Source organism: Procambarus clarkii, chromosome 51, assembly GCF_040958095.1.
Source record: "Procambarus clarkii isolate CNS0578487 chromosome 51, FALCON_Pclarkii_2.0, whole genome shotgun sequence".
NCBI classification, from domain to species: Eukaryota; Metazoa; Arthropoda; class Malacostraca; order Decapoda; family Cambaridae; genus Procambarus; species Procambarus clarkii.
Genome location: NC_091200.1, coordinates 20495283 through 20513096, shown reverse-complemented (window position 1 = coordinate 20513096; position 17814 = coordinate 20495283).

The following is a 17814-nucleotide window of genomic DNA, read 5'->3' as shown; positions in this document are numbered from 1 at the left end:
GACAGAGGCTGTCACGTGTATGATGCAAAACTTATGCCTAATGTAAAACCGAGGAACAGCGCCGAGAACTACAGGAAGACCTTGACACACTCCAGAGTCTGCCAGACACTGAATGATAGAGTTCAACTCTATTACGTATAGGGTAATGATGATGGGATTGGGAGATAGGAGACCACAAGGACTCTACATTATAAGATGAGGGCAACAAATGGAATCGGAAAAAGAAAAATATTTGTGAGTGAATATATTTCCAACACTAACTCAAGTGGCGTAGCTGGCAAACACTAGAACAAAATTTCAAAACTTAAATTAAGGCTCTTTCAAGACGTTTTATACAGCATATCTGAAGTCAAAAATAGAGTACGTAGCACCGGCATGGAATCCGGCCGACATGAAAGAAAGCTAAACTTGAAAACATTCATATCTTTACAACAAGACTAGTGACAGAATTAAGAGGATGAAGGTACAATAACAGTTTAAGGAAATTCCATCTCACAACCCTAGAGAAGGAATAGATGGGGACATGATCAATACATACAAGATACGGAGGAGAATAGGCAAGATTAGCAAACCACTCTGAATTTAGGAAAATCTTGCCAAGAATACACAGGGGAAGGAAACGCAGACTACTCGAAAAAGTAGCACCTCACATGAGCAGTCAACAAATGAAATACATTTAAAGCAGAAGTCTTGGAAGCTACCTCAATTCATAGCTTCAAAACCAGCTACGGTAAAGAATTAGAACATACGTCAAAAAATAAATGTCCAGGCATAATGAGTTAGATTTAATTACACGGGAGTCACTGTTATGTAAATAGGCAAGCACTAGAGCCACCACTATTCCAACAACCCCTCATATGACCCTCACCACCATTCCCAACACCGACATCACCACCTTAACCCCCGTCACCACCATCCCCCTTCTTCCCAACCCTCTCCACCAGGAAAATCACCATCCTCACCACCAGCACTGCTACTATCACCAACACTGTCACCACTACCTTCCTTGCCACGAGCACAATTATCATCTGCACCACCACCAGCACTGTTACCCCCACAACCACCACCACCACAACGCCCCCTGACGCCACCACCACCACCACAACGCCCCCTGCCACCACCACCACCACAACCCACTCCAATAGCACCAGCTGAGGAGGGAGGATATATAGTGCTCCCTCACCGACGATCACACTCATAAGTCACCAGTGTCAGGCCCAAGAACTCCGTGCTGGATGCCATGTTTTACGAGGGCGACAGGCGAGGTCAGGCCAGGCCGGGTCGTGAGAGGTGGCGCCATTGGCAGAATTTTGGCATAAAAGAAGAAAACTTGGAAGACAAAACATGTAAAGTGAGGTCGAATGCCATTTTATAAGGATTTGAATGGTCATATATGACCTTGTGGTTCAGGAATTGAAGGTCAGAGTTAAACATATTGGGCTATACAAACACGAGAGGTCACCAAAGGCACAGTGTCAAGCATGGGAGAAAGAGCTAAAAAAATGAACCAATAATGTTGTTTGGGATCAAATAAAGAGCATTTTATCCTAATAAGGATACAGGGGGATCAATTAATGGCACGTTCCATCATTTAAGGATATGTTGGATAAATTAAGGGTACGTGGGATTAACTAAGGACCAGTGTGATCAAGTAAGGAGCAGTGGAATCAATTTAGGACCCGTGGGATCAATTAAAAGCCCGTGGAATCAATTAAGGAGCCAATGAGATCAATTAAGATTCAGTCGAGTCAATTAAGGGCCAGAGAGATAAATTTAGAACCAATGGGATCAATTAAGGACGAGTGGGATCGTTTAAGAGCCAGTGGGATCAAATAGGGACTAGTGGAATCAATTAACGGCCAGTGAGATCAATTAAGGGCACCAGTCCTTCATTAAATGCCTTGCAAGTAAGGTTTGGTTGAATTAAATACGGCAACATATATCTGACTTCGATAAACTCTATTTTAGGTGAACTCACTGAGTTCCATATATGTAAAATTTATTGTAAAGTATAATCAAGTAGGATATTCTGATGCACTCAGGTCAAATAACTAGCTATAATTGTTATATATATATTAAAAACTTAGCATAAAACAGGGGAAACTGCTTCAAAAGGCCTAAAGGCCTATGTGAAGCGGTCCTATTCATATTGAATTACACTTAAATGTTCGTCTGTTTTATGCTTTAAACAGTCCAGAAATCTGTTGCATTATGTACGAACTTAAGAAACTTAATAACTGCAAAATGCTTATTGGACAATAAGAAGCCGCTCCCATTTAAAGCCAAATTCCTTCATACATATGTCTAAATTACCATTAAAGCAACTGAGCCAATTAGATTCAGAAATTAATTTCTGAATCTAAATTAATCTAATTCGTATCAATTGTTGGCGATCATTTTTTGCTGATATACAGTACTTCGAGCCTTATTAATAACCTATTCATCCATTTGTACACTTCAATCATGTCACTTGTTATTCTTTCCCTTTCTAAAGAATGTAAATTAAGCTTTCTTAAGCTCTCTTCCTAAGTCAGGCTTCCAATTCCTGGTTTTATCTTTGTCACTGTACTCCCAACTTTGTTAAAAAAAAAATGTATTCCTATCTATAATATTCTTTAAGAAAGTAAGGATCAACATAATGAATAGAAAAAAGTTGGTTATTTTTAATATAATATAATGAAAAAACTGTAATGGATAGGGCATAATAGAGAAATCCACACCAACACACTTTGAATGCTAATATTCTTCACAAAAATATTTTTTTACATAATATTATAAGCACATTAATATTCTTCACATCAACTTTTTGAAACTAGTAACATTATTTACTTGGAAATATTATTAAAATTACCATTATCCTTGATAGTATTTTTTATTCCTTTGACCTTCCTTTCTTTCCCTATTATCTTTCCAATTTTACCATCTGTGTGCTAAGTTCTCCCGATACAAGTCACAAATATTGGAGTTCCTTTACTTTCCCCAATACTTCGCCGAGGCTTTCAGTATTGCACGCCATCTCAATTCTCGTCTATTTGTTTTCCAAGACTTGGGACAAAATACTATAGTTCGGTATTTTGCCTTTGTAGAGTCTTCAGGCTGCTTTTATTCGCATCTGGTTTCTTTGCTCTGTTTAAACCGGTTGGGTAGAACTCGTCTACATGGATGGTCATCCGGTTGGAAGCGACCACAGGTACATCTGGTCGGAAAGGACGAATGGGTTATATGTAGCTTCAATTTGGCTGCCACGATGCCCACTCTTCCTTTCAACACTCTTGCTGTAGCGTTGAGAATACACATTAAAATCACTTGCTTTTATATAAATAATTTTTTTTATTAAAATATTCAAATCACTTGCTTTTATATAAAAACTTTTTTTATTAAAATCATTTGCTTTTATATAAATAATTGTTTTATTAAAAAATTAAAATCACGTGCTTTTATATAAAAAAAATTTATTAAAATATTAAAATCACTTGCTTTTATATAAAAACTTTTTTATTAAAATATTAAAATCATTTGCTTTTATATAAATAATTTTTTTTATTAAAATATTAAAATCACTTGCTTTTATATAAAAATTTTTTTATTAAAATATTAAAATCATTTGCTTTTCACCTCTATTTGCTTTTACATCCTTCCCTTTCTCCTTCGTGTCTTTCATTTGTGTAGCTTCACCATCAATCATCTTGAAGTCTAAAATGCCCCTACAGTCAGCTGTCACTCAGGGGTGCTCTGTTTTCATAGAAGATTTATTGCCTTAATTTCTCATTCATTTCTCATCACGGCTTTTCTCACCACCATCGTTGTTCCTCTCTTCTTCTCCCCTTCTCTCCAATTCCCTCTTAGTGCATCCACTTGGTCTTAATCCTCAATCTGGCTAATACAACATAATGGTCTAAATTCCTCAGTATTCCCCTCAGTGCCATTAGAGTCACGATTTATCTCCACATTCTATCATCCGCCGTTATGTAATCCTTGTATTTCCCAGTTTTCCCTCCCAGCGTTCTGTTTTTAAGGAGGATTTTAAGTTGGTGTTCGTTGCGGGAGTTGGAAGAAACGAACCCTACGGTACACGTTACGGTAGAGACCAATTTTTCTGGCCCCCTTTCCGTTGTCCATTTCCACCCTGCCCTTGTGCCCCTCGCCATGTCGTAGCACAGTCGTTTAAGGCACGTCAGGGATCCTCTCAGACATAAGTTCGAACCCTCATCATGGCCCTTCTGGATTTGTTCACCTCGCCCCCTCCCCGGCGCCCAACCAACCATCTGCGTACTTCAGACATCCACGGCTCAATTCATTAGCATATTTCTGCCCGGTGAATGCTCGAGGCCTCCTCCAATCATTCCTAATTAATCGTTTCCGCAGGCTGGAATTCACTCGCTTCCTTCCCGCTCCGCTCCCCCCTCCCTGCCATCCTTGAATTCCTCCCTCCCATCTCTTCCTCTCTCCCTCCCCTCCCTTCCTCTCTCCCTCCTTTCTCCGGATCAAGACTAGCCCTCCGGATGGGATCAAAGCCACACGAGAGGAAGCCGCAGGCTGAGAGGCCGATCTTGGTTCAAATTTGTAGTTCTCAATTAAATGTCCGCTCGTGAAAGCAGACGAGACTAGGATCCTGCGGGGATCCTGGGTTGCTAGGAGAGATTTTGGGAGGAATGTTGTGGAATGTTTCTCTGGGAAGCTGCGGGTATTTTCGTGGGATGCTGGGGGATGTTTATGTGCGATAGAGTTGTGGAATGATGCGATTACGAGGGATGTTGAAGGATATTGCTCTGAAGCTTTTGGAAACTTTTGGGGTTTCTTGTGGAATGCAGCTAGTTTTTTGGGATACAGCTGTCTTAGGGGATACAGCTGTCTTGTGGGATACAGCTGTTGTACATTTAATATAATTATTTAAATATGAAGTTATTTCAGCATATAAAGCATATCGACTTTTAATACTGATATTATAGCAGCTGAAAGCTTTTCATGATACCTACCCATGCACGTATTATTTTCATGAATAAAGCTGACGTGCTTATTGTTTTCGTGGAGAGGGGTCGTCCCTGTAATGTTATATTTGAAGAAAGTCATTGTTGGAGAAAAACTCACTAAACCAATTGTTTTGACGGAGAGGATTTATGTATAATTTAATATTTGTGAACTATATGTGAGTAGTGTTTTGATGGAGATATCGTATATACGTGATGTTGATAGACAACATATATAGTTGCCTTGTATGAGATATTATTATACCTCATGCATGTTATATCTCAGTGTATATATTATTTTAGTGGAAATATCTGGGAAGGGGCTCGTGACGGAGCATAGTACTCTCTGTGCTCTCTCTTCCATTCTCAATTCCTCTCAGTCAGCCCTCTAATCGCCTACCATTCCATGATTACTGCCTGGGAAATCAACTTGTGGATGGAGAGCGTGCAGTCCGCCTGCAAGCACTTAACAAAACGACACCTGTGTCACAATTCTCTGGAAAATGTGGCCGACTGGGAACACCAGGTAGTGGGAAAGCCATTATTTATATTATTAATGTTACTGTTATTAATATTGCTTCTAATGTATCTTTTTTGGGGTTTTTACTGATGCTATTGCGAGGTTTTAAACATAATGTTGCTTTAATAATACGATATTATTATTATCTGTATTATTATTATTTAGTTTGAAAACTAACACTGTTCTTTATCTTTGTAATTATTTGTACCAGTGCCAGGTGGAAATACAGTATATTTATTATATATTATGCGTATTATTGCCCTTTTATTGACAAGATTTGTTAATTTGTTGAAGTGACAGTAAGGTTTGCTCGACAACCTAGTGCCAAAAGGCGTTCCATAATTTTGCGTATTTCGGGTGAATAGAGCGTCGACATTGCTCTGTTAATGTGTAGGAAACATTAAAATGGTTGCTAAATATTGTAGCTCTTGTTTAACAATTTATTGTTGATAGAGCTGCTTATTGAGAAACGAAACGAGGGATTCGACATTTTATAATTTCACAGAATGCCCAATAGATCAGCCACATCACTTGTGTGTTGCAGAGTCTGTAAGATGTCAGTTCAAGAATATTAGCTTGCTTCTCACTAGATGTACTGCCACGTCTTGAATTTTGTCTAACAACTTAAGACTATGAACAGGACTTTCATATTAGTAATGAGAAACTCCAATTAAGATCTTATTGGAAACTGTAGATATACATACTTTAGCATCTAGGTGATATGCTATCTTCCGTAGACAAACTACACATTTTTTATCCTCGTGTCTTGTGAATGATAGATTTTCATAATTTTCTACTCCTAATATGATGAATGATGAATTGTATATCATTGCTTTTTTGTTAGCCTTATGACAAGTTGGTATTTGATGACTTTGAGAGATAATGAGTAAGGCTTTTTCTCGGACAACATTTACTTTCCGACGTCCCCTCAAGGATAAAATTATTTTGAGGGTTTCCTAAACGAGATTTGCAGAAAATTTATCGTTTTCTCAGTGTACAGCCAACCGAAAAGGCATTAGTCTCTGAGATGATCTCCAGCGTGTTATAGAAGTAGATATAGCACAGAATCCCATCACACAGCCCTTGGGTACATTACCCTGGGGTACACTGCCCATGGGTACGCTTGCCTCTACGGTATGTTTGCTGGAGCAATCTGAATGATTCAGTTATTTATTTTCATTGAAGTGAAGAAGATTCCCATCACCTCAGAATCTCTAAAGCTTCACATGAGTCCTTCACGCTGGACCATACGTATACTCTAGCAATATCCAAAGCTATGACACTAGTATCGTCTCCAGAGTCAAGACTCTTGTTCCATTCTGATGTCGACAATAATGGTAGATTTGATGTGTTCCTTGCATCTCTGAAACCAAATTTGTTGTTAGTAAATAGATTTTATCAACGTACTTTTCTAATCGATCAATTTGGACATTTTTTGTCAAAGAGCTTTCCAAAGGCGGAATATAAGACATATATATTATTTTATATTGGTGTATTTTCTTTTTTTGTTGACACCTGCAGCCCTGATCGTTTTCCAAGTCGCGAGTTTGCTGATCAGTATAGACTTGGACGGGATGTAGAGGGAAATGCAGGTGGAGATTTACATATTTTTAAGGATGTGAGGACTCAGCCCGTTCCTAGGGCATTGCTATCATTCGTTTCCAGAAGATCTCTTGTGCTCTCTCTTGTTTAATTAATTAATTTTGCCCTGAGGGACTAGTTTATTGGGCAGCGCTGTTACAAGAAGATAAGTGGGAATTGGTTCTATATGTTATCTTTTTATTTAATATACTAACTTTGTTATTATTTAGGTGTCTTCATGCTGTCATTATTTTCATAGTCACGGGATTATTTGCGTTTTAATATTTATATATGAGCGTTTTTGTTGCTATTTGCATTGTAGAATAACGTTGATGCTGTTGATACTGTTCCTGTTACTTACGATGCTGCTGTTGATGATGCTGAAACTGGTGTTACTGATTTTTATACAAGTATTAATGATACTAATGATGTTTCTGCATCTTCAGTTACGATAATAAACCTCGTCAATGTATCATCCGGTCTACATATTAAAACGAAAACAAGAGAAAATAGCTCGATAATACATCTGAACACCAATATCCGTCTTGCTTAAGCCGTGGTATCCGGCACCTGCCATTATCGAGTGGCATTATACGGATTCTCTGCTCATTAATTCCCGTTTTCAGGATTCTCTCGTAATTCATTCCATTTCCCCAGATTCTGGGCTCCTTAAATCAAATTAACCGGCCGGGCTTCCATTAATTCGGATAAAAAAATGTTTGGATACATAATCAGCGTCTTGATGCTCTAAGAGATATTCAAGTAACTTATCTAGACGTTTTATTTCTCATTCAGAGATTTAGAGCACTTTGTAGGTTTGTATAACCTACACAGGTGTGTTCCGTGTTGAGACCAGATAAAGCCCAGGTGCGAGAGGTAGAGCCCAGGTGTTTGATGAAAAGATTAGAATAAGAGGTAAAGCCATAGTTTTCAGGTGTGGTACATAGATTTTCGTGGTAGGTTATTTGGTGTAAGCCCAAGTGTTTGAGGTAGAGTCCAGAAGCTTTAACTAACGATGATTCAAATTATAATCACTAGTATTAAAAAAATAAATAATATATAAAACAATAACACAATTATCGGCAACCAAATAATTATAATAATAATTATTTTGATAATATAATAGAAAAAAGGCAGGGAAAAAAGTGATATAAACGAATAACCTGATAAATAATGCATTTGTTTAATAATCAGTTCATATTATCAGGATTTTGACGTCATCGGATTGGATAATCCAAATTCTGTCAACATTAATACTTTTATATCGGCAACCTGGTGTCGTTAATCTCGCTTTCCGGGCTTAGAAGCCATTTAGATCGGTTTATCGGATTTCTGAGAGATAAATGTATATTACATTTGACTATAAGCTGCAATTTGAAGTTTATTGCCAGCAGGAAATGAGGTGAAAACACACAGACACACACTGAAACACCTACGCACGCGCGCGCACGCAGGCACGGGCTTGTAAACACACGTTCACACCTCCACTCATTCCCTCCCTCCCAAGATAGGAGACAAATGTATGCTGACATACGATGGGATGCAGAATATTTTCCCACAAATAATCGTTATTTCTCAATTTTCTGTATGCTGTTTTCTATATATAGAAACATCCCAGAAGTGACTCGAACCCGGACCGTCAGAAGCACATTACAACTGGTGTACTCGGTGCCTTAATCCACTCGACCATCGATGACCGCACATAAGGAGGTGATAGCCGAGGCTATTTTATCACCTCCTATACCGACTAATATATATATATAAATATATATATATATATATATATATATATATATGTATATATATATATATATATATATATATATATATATATAACTAATGGTTATATATAACTATAACTAATGGTCCTGGGGACCATTCAGGCTTGTTCGCACGCATATATATATATATATATATATATATATATATATATATATATATATATATATATATATATATATATATATATATATATATATATATATATATATATATATATATATATATTTATATATATATCACAAATGCCAGGATAAATCATAGAAAACAGTTCTCTTATCCTGTTACGTATAAAATGAATGGAACAAAGAAGCAGGAAACAGACAACAAAAAAGTGAAAACAAACGAATGACAAAAAATGTGAAAAAAGACACTCAGAGGACCAAACACGCACCAAAAAAAAAAAACACATGAAAACCTATAGTACGAATGGAGAGAATTGGACTTCGAATTTAGTTCCCATGGTGCAGAGATTGGAGATAGAGGGGAAGGAGGAGAAGGAAAAGGGAAGAGCTGGAGTACACGAGAAAGAGCAGAAAAGGGAACAGGTGAAGGGGGGAGGAATAGAAGAATGTGAAAGGAAATTGTATGTAAGGATATAATTAGGAAGGTATGAATGGGAATGTTGAATTCGGCAGGATGTGCAAAGGGTAAGAATAGGAACAGTACAATTGTGAAAGTGAATAACGTTTAATTTTTCCACAAATCACTGAAAACGTTCCTTGAAATATTAAGAGATCAGAGGTGAGATGGATACCATAGAAACAGTGTCCCTTCAAACCAGACAACAGTGTACCCCGGTCCAGGCAACAGTGTACCCCGGTCCAGGCAACAGAGTACCCAGGTCCAGGCAACAGTATACCCCGGTCCAGGGAACAGAGTACCCCGGTCCAGGCAACAGAGTACCCCGGTCCAGACAACAGTATTCCCCGGTCCAGGGAACAGAGTACCCCGGTCCAGGCAACAGAGTACCCCGGTCCAGACAACAGTATTCCCCGGTCCAGGGAACAGAGTACCCCGGTCCAGGCAACAGTGTACCCCGGTCCAGGCAACAGAGTACCCCGGTCCAGGGAACAGAGTACCCAGGTCCAGGCAACAGTGTACCCCGGTCCAGACAACAGTGTACCCCGGTCCAGGGAACAGAGTACCCCGGTTCAGACAACAAAGTGTTCTCCCACACCAGGCAACAGTGATTTCCCAGAGCAGGCATCACACCCACTGTTACTGACAGCTAGAAATGTCGAGAGAATTGGTTTTTCTTCTGTCTTTGCCACCACTACGAAATTGTTCTGAATGATTTCTCAACTAAACGAACATGCAATATATATATATATACATATATATATATATATATATATATATATATATATATATATATATATATATATATATATATATATATATATATATATACATATATATATATATATATATATATATATATATATATATATATATATATATATATATATATATATATATATATAAAGGTGAGAGAGCGCAGGTATCTGCAAAGAAATACTGACAGTTTTGCAATGTTCTCTCGTGCAAAGGGGACACCTCAGGGCGATAGATTTGAAAACATTCATTGGTCCATGGAGGCCAAAGTTTAGCCAAGAAACAAATTATGATTATCCCTTTATTGTCAATGTATATTTGCCACAAACAAACCTTTTATTGTAATATATGACTCTCAATCTTTCTCAAGACTTAGTGACGTCCTCATCTTGAAGTGGAAGTTTTTTTTCACTTTGTAAGCCCCCCCCCCCCCCCCCGAACCTTATCCGATTTACCGGGCTATAAATCGGGCTATAACATGTAATTTGCAAAATTGCCAACAATTTTGAATATCTATAATACTCCCTGAATCTGGAAATCTTAACCAGACGAAAAAAAAAACAAGTTAGTTGGGTTGCTTTGGGTCGAATGTTTCTACGCAGGATGCAATAACCCTTCAAATTTCCTGAGCAAAGGCCTAGATTTGGGATCCTACACTCGAATGTTTCTCCTGTGGTTGAAAAATTATTACATATTTTAAGGACTATCATCGCGTTCAGCAGGCTGCGCACTGAGAATTGCTTCCACCATCTAAACAAGAAAAACAATGAACAAGAAAAACAAAACAAAGGCGAGAAACAATGGGCAGAGTTTCTTTCACCCTATGCCCCTGTTACCTAGCAGTAAAATAGGTACCCGAGTGTTAGTCAGCTGTCACAGGCTGCTTCCTGGGGGTGATGGCCTGGTCGAGGACCAGGCCGCGGGGACACTAAAAAGCCCCGAAATCATCTCAAGATAAGATAACCTATCTAAGAAATCAATCTGACTGAATTCATAAAATCATCTTCTAAGGTGGCGTTTGCAAAAATCTTCATGTACCTTTTATATATCTAACACTTGATTTTTCTAAATATATTAATCAACCACAAAAGGATTCAAGTTGTAATGTATTATATAGAAGGATGTCATCACTCTTCTAACGAGGAACTAGTGTTTTGCAGATCTAATGCTTGTAATATCTTTTTGGTAATACACTATTCTTATAATCATTCTTATGATCAATTACGTCATCGCCTGCGAGATGGGGAAAAAAATACGCAGCGTCAATAATTATCAAAATGAAATTCAAAATATCTCATTGTATCCAATGGACAACATCCTATGTATATGATATGAATTACGCCTTAAGTTCTGAAACCTATGTTTAACATCCTATGTATAACAATTTATGTAATACATCCTATGTACATCAATTTATATAATACATCCTATGTATAAAATCCTATAACATTCAAGGCATAAATATCCAAATATCGTTTAGATCCTGTTGCATTCTATAAATTATAATATCTTTATACACGAAAAGTATGTTAGGTCCATGTTATAATAAGTTCTATTTACACATTATACACTAGCAGTCTTGGGAAATCTCATATATATCCAGTAGAAATCCACCGGCTGAAAGGAGTGACATATGTGGAGGTTTTCCGACAGAAATCTATGTTGAACACAGACTCTCCATGCCCCCTTGCACGTATCTAATAACGACTGTGATACTAATGAACATGGATGTTTTTATTTTGTGTATTTTTCCTTGTCCCTTTGAGAGCTGCGGGCAGACTTGCTTTGGACAAGTACAGGTGGAGGAATACGCTCGTATTTCCACTGCTCCGAAACTTCCACATTTACAGCGGAAATTCTGGTGGGGAATCTCTGCAACGACCGGAGAATTCCCGGCCTGGCGACTATCAGATGGCTTTCCTACACACAAGGCAGATTGGCAAGGCTGCTCTTGCTGTCAGCAACCATAGTACCCCCACCCAATCCCTCTGCCAAGAGCAACCTTGCCAAGTTCCCTAACCGAGCTCCTCCTTTCCACCACCTGAATTCCCCTCTGTGCTGCATCAGTCGCTTGCTGCGTTGGTTTCGAATACCCTTGTTCCAGCCTTGCCTATGTTATTGTTGAGTTTGTGTAGCTGTTTCCCCAGATACTACCTTCTCCTCAGTGCTCTGAGGCGATTACGACTCTGCCACACCGGCCGGACATTCAGGACGAGGAAGCAGGCTTGTGCTTCGAGTTTACAATAGGATCTGGCGCTTTGCCGACCTGTTATAGAGAGAAGAATTTCGTCGTTTTCATGTTCTATTTGAGCCTCTTTTGGAAGCGTTCCTGTTTTTTTATTTTCTTTTTTTAGCGACAGCTAATGTGGAGGGAAATGTTTGTGTGTTCGTATTACAGTTGTAGCGCCAATGTTAGCAACTATATATGTTTATGCGGAAAGTTAGTTCTGACATAAATCTGTTTCGCTCCTAAGTTCAGGCATAATTTCTTATTCATGAACAACTGTTTAGCGTTTTCTTGGAGACGCGGTCGAGTACGTTCATCTCTCTCTGGGAGGAGATGTGTGAATGTGTGAAATAATGAATGTGAAATAATGGACAAGGTAATTTATGAATGTGGGAATGAATTTAAAAATAAATGAATGAATGACTAAGAGTGAAGGAAATCTTTCTCTCGCCGACTATTCTGAACAAAACACGATCAGAGCGTGTCAGTAAGGCTTCTGTAGAACAATTCCATAAGTTAAATTATTTATTATTTGTTCAGAATAATTTGGTAAGCATCAACAGGGGATTTGTAAAAAACAAATCCACGTGAAAAGGTGATTTTTTTCGCTTTTGTGAAGAAAAACAAACTGGTTTTCGAGGTCACACAGAAAGGTTTACGAGAACCTCTCAAAAAATTATCCGAGTGTATTCAATAGGATTTTTTTTTAAATTAATGATGAACTGCTCCCACATTTCTTCAGATCTAACAAAAAAAATATTTAATACGGATATTGCCTTTACGCTGAGTTAAATGGGGGGGGGAGACAAAGAAGAGAGGCAGAGAGAGAGAGAGAGAGAGAGAGAGAGAGAGAGAGAGAGAGAGAGAGAGAGAGAGAGAGAGAGAGAGAGAGAGAGAGAGGGGGGGAGGAGGGAAAGAGAGGCACAGTCACAATAATAGAGTAGAAAGGACTTAATGGGTTTAACATAGATCTAGAGGTAAAGTATTTCCGTCTTTGCTATATTGACCGAAGGTGTATGGTGGGTGGAGGCTTGGAGGGAGTGGAAGACCGGATGCTTGGAGGGGTAGAGGACGAGGGGAGAAGAGAATTAAACCACTCACGGTGGGTACTTTTACATGCAGTCATTCTGGATACTTTGTGACGTCTCTCTGTTTTCCCTTTCCCATTACTTATTTAGAGTTCTCTCTGTCTCTGCCTCTCTCACTGTTTATCCTGTCTTGTCTTAGAGAGTGCCCTACATAACAAAACGTATTTCAAAATTGGCAGATACAGGAAAGGCCAATACATGGCATTTCAAATGCCTATTTAATCACATTATTGACTAAAATTTATACATATAGGGTTTTAAATGCATTTGATAAAATTTATAAATAAAGAGAAAATCAGTAGAGCCATGTGAAGGATTCGAATAGATGCGCTTCTAACTTCAGGTCAGGGCTTTTAACACGCCTCGAGGTATAGCTTCGAACACTTCTCGAGTCACGGCTTCGAACACGTCACCGAGTGTGGGAGTTTAAAGAAGTGTAATTCGAACACTGTCCTTAGCCCGTCCTCCAAACAAAGGCCCAAAGTCCATTCCAAGCACCTGACAAACTCCATGTTTATGAATGCAAAACGGCTTACACACGACTTACAACTGATGACGTCCGAACATTTCTGGAACAAGTGCTTCGCTGACGACTTTTGTTCGAAACACAACGCTGAAAATGCTTCACCTACGTACTACAAATACAAATAACCACCAAGAGAACCTAAACACCTAACCTAACCCATGACTAAATATGCACAATATACTAAAATATAATAATATTAATTTATATTTGAAAAAAATCCCGTTTTGAATGAACAGCAGATTAAAATTGATGGCTGCGTCTGTGAGGTCGACCGCTGGAGGGAATGGACTTGGTCTGAGGACGGGATGCTTCCCAGGACCATTTACTTCCCCTAGTCACGTGTACCACTTCATTCCTAGCACCATATAATTTCCGAGTCCATGATACCCGCTTCTAACCACCTACTCAGCAACCCAACCCTCAGTGCCACGCCCCTTACCACCTGCACCAACCAATCCCCCACCTAACCTCCCGCACCAACCAATCCCCCACCTAACCTCCCTCACCAACAACATTGGGTACGAAATCTGACTATGATAATATTTACTCAGCTCTTGGGGTTCACAGTGAAGAGGCTTGTCAATACCTATCCGGGAGGGACATTTATTGAGGCGTCTTCCATATTACTTCGTGCTTGAAGATATACCCTTGCTCGTTGAGGGAGGCACTTATGGCGGCGCCTGAGGAGGGTCGGGGAGGTAGGGAAGACCCTGGCGTGGAGGAAGGGGGGAAGAGATGGAGGGAAGTTGATATACACTACAGAAGTAACTATTATTTGAGGAACATAAGACAGTGACAAATCATCCTTTACTTCACGTAATGCCAGAACTGCCGTTACGCGCCATTTTCCTTTCTCCTTTCCTCTTGAGCCGTCTGATCCACTTTTGCGTCGTCTCTTCTCTTCTTTTTCTTCTTCCTCCTCCTCCTTCTCCTACTGCTCCTCCTCTTCCTCCTTCTATTACTGCTGCTGTTTGCACAATATTTCTGGCTTCATTATCATTACAGTTTGTGACGCGAGAGCTGCAACCATCGGCTCGTCGTCGTCGTTCGAGTTTTTCAATTTCTGAACGAGTTCGAGTTCAGAATCCTCAACAGCCTGTTCAATAGCCCTTGTTTATCTGCATGCCTATCTCCCCCTCTCTGTATTCTGCTTAAATGAATGTGTTTGTGTGTGTGTGTGTATGCATAGGTCGGTGTTTGTGTGCGTGTTGAAGATGGGTATTATTAAAGCAGACTCCGACGTTTACTGCAGCCAGCGGCTCACCGCGATGGCTGCCTAATGCCTTCCTCTGCTCGAGTGTCTGTCTAGAGTCTCAAGTCGGAATGAGCTGGATGGTCTGCTGAGGTCCAATCACTCTTCCTGTCTGTCTTCACACGGCTAGGGAACATTTCTCTCTCTCAGTGCCCTAAATACGGCGTTTAATGTAAATAAAAAATATCTTATTAGAGGCGTAGAGGAGCGTAGTGATGCTGGCCTAGCAGTGCCTGGGGGCATGAACATGGCGTAGAGGACTGAAGCTTCCCTACCGTTAATCTTGTGGAGTTGGAAGTACCACAATCTTCCTCCGTTCCAGCCCTCCCAGTTCCTTGAAGTCGATATTGCTGCGCCTCTCCGGAATGCGTAGCACGGAGGACTCCTTAAATGGCAAACAAACTCATCTGGTGCGCCATGCTGCAGTGTAATGTGTGTTGACGTTAAGGAGTTTTTTGCGTTGGCAACCATGCGTCGCTATACTGTGCAGTGCTTTGGTTGCTTGCGTGGGGAATCAAGTGTCGCCATGCTGTGCAGTGCTTTGGTTGCTTGCGTGGGGATCCATGCGTCGCAGTACTGTGCAGTGCTTTGGTTGCTTGCGTTGGGATCCATGCGTCGCAGTGCTGTGCAGTGCTTTGGTTGCTTGCGTGGGGAACTATGCGTCGCAGTGCTGTGCAGTGCGTTGATTGCGTAGGGAACCAAGCTGGGCGTGCTGGAGGGTCGGAGCGTCATGGTGAGACGACTGAGGGCCGTACTAAGAATATTCATACTGTAGACAATCCTCCGGACCTCACCCTGATCTCACAAGCCAAGAAGTCTTGGAATTAGGCTAAGAGGTCTCACATTACCACCTCACAAGAACAAGCAGAGCAGAGATGGATCGACGTAGGGAACATCAGCAGAGGGCTTGAAACAGAACAGTTAAAGAGCACTCAAGAGATGAGTATTGGAGAGCAAGCTGAGCTTGTTCAATAACAGGAAAGTATTAAGACTTGCATGAGAGCGTCGGAAACTGTTGGAAGGATAAGCATAGGAATAACGCGGTTATTAACAGTTTGCAGTTAACAGTTAACAGGAATAACAGTTTGTAATTGTGATGAGAATAAAATATTTGCACTGCTTATTGCTGAGAACACACTTAGGTTGATGAGAACACAGTGTGAACAAAACCCCCTAAATGCTTTAAGATTCGTCATTTGGAAGTAGATTCAGCAATGTACATTTGTCTCTGTTTTAAATAGATTCATATCACTGTTCGATATACAAAAAATCAAATTATTTTGTCATTCAACCCACACACACACGTAACCGCAAGGGAAAAATACGTGCTCGTGGTATTCGGAAGCGCCTCAGTTTAATAAGTGCTTGCGCATGATATTGGAAGGAATGGATCGCCTGACGCCCACACACACACACACACACACACACACACACACACACACACACACACACACACACACACACACACACACACACACACACACAGGCCTCGTAGCCTGGTGGATAGCGCGCAGGATTCGTAATTCTGTGGCGCGGGTTCGATTCCCGCACGAGGCAGAAACAAATGGGCAAAGTTTCTTTCACCCTGAATGCCCCTGTTACCTAGCAGTAAATAGGTACCTGGGAGTTAGTCAGCTGTCACGGGCTGCTTCCTGGGGTGTGTGTGTGTGTGTATGTGGTGTGAAAAAAAAAAAAAATAGTTAGTGTAGTTAGTAAACAGTTGATTGACAGTTGAGAGGCGGGCCGAAAGAGCAAAGCTCAACCCCCGCAAACACAACTTGGTGAATACACACACACACACATTCATTAAATGCATTAAATGCATTTAATTAAATGCATTAAATACATAAAATGCATTCCATTTACTAACTACTCGGACACTGAAAAAGTTCTTTCTAATGTCTCTGTGGCTCATGTGGGTATTCAGTTTCCACCTATGTCCCCTTGTTCGCGTCCCTCCAGTGTTGAATAGTTCATCCTTGTTTACCCGGTCGATTCCCCTGAGGATTTTGTAGGTTGTGATCCTGTCCCCCCCTTACTCTTCTGTCTTCCAGTGTCGTAAGGTGCATTTCCCTGTACAAGATTCTGAATGATTCCTTACACAGGTTCCTGAACGCCGTTCTGGCTAACATCAGAACGGCGTTCAGGAACCTGTGTAAGGAATCATTCAGAATCTTGTACACCACATATGTAAGACCAATCCTGGAGTATGCGGCCCTAGCATGGAGCCCGTACCTTGTCAAGCACAAGACAAAGCTGGAAAAAGTCCAAATGTATGCTACTAGACTAGTCCCAGAACTAAGTGGTATGAGTTATGAGGAAAGGCTGCGGGAAATGCACCTTACGACACTGGAAGACAGAAGAGTAAGTTGGGACATGATTACAACCTACAAAATTCTCAGGGGAATCGACCGGGTAAACCAAGATGAACTATTCAACACTGGAGGGACGCGAACAAGGGGACACAGGTGGAAACTGAGTACCCAAATGAGCCACAGAGACATTAGAAAGAACTTTTTCAGTGTCAGAGTAGTTA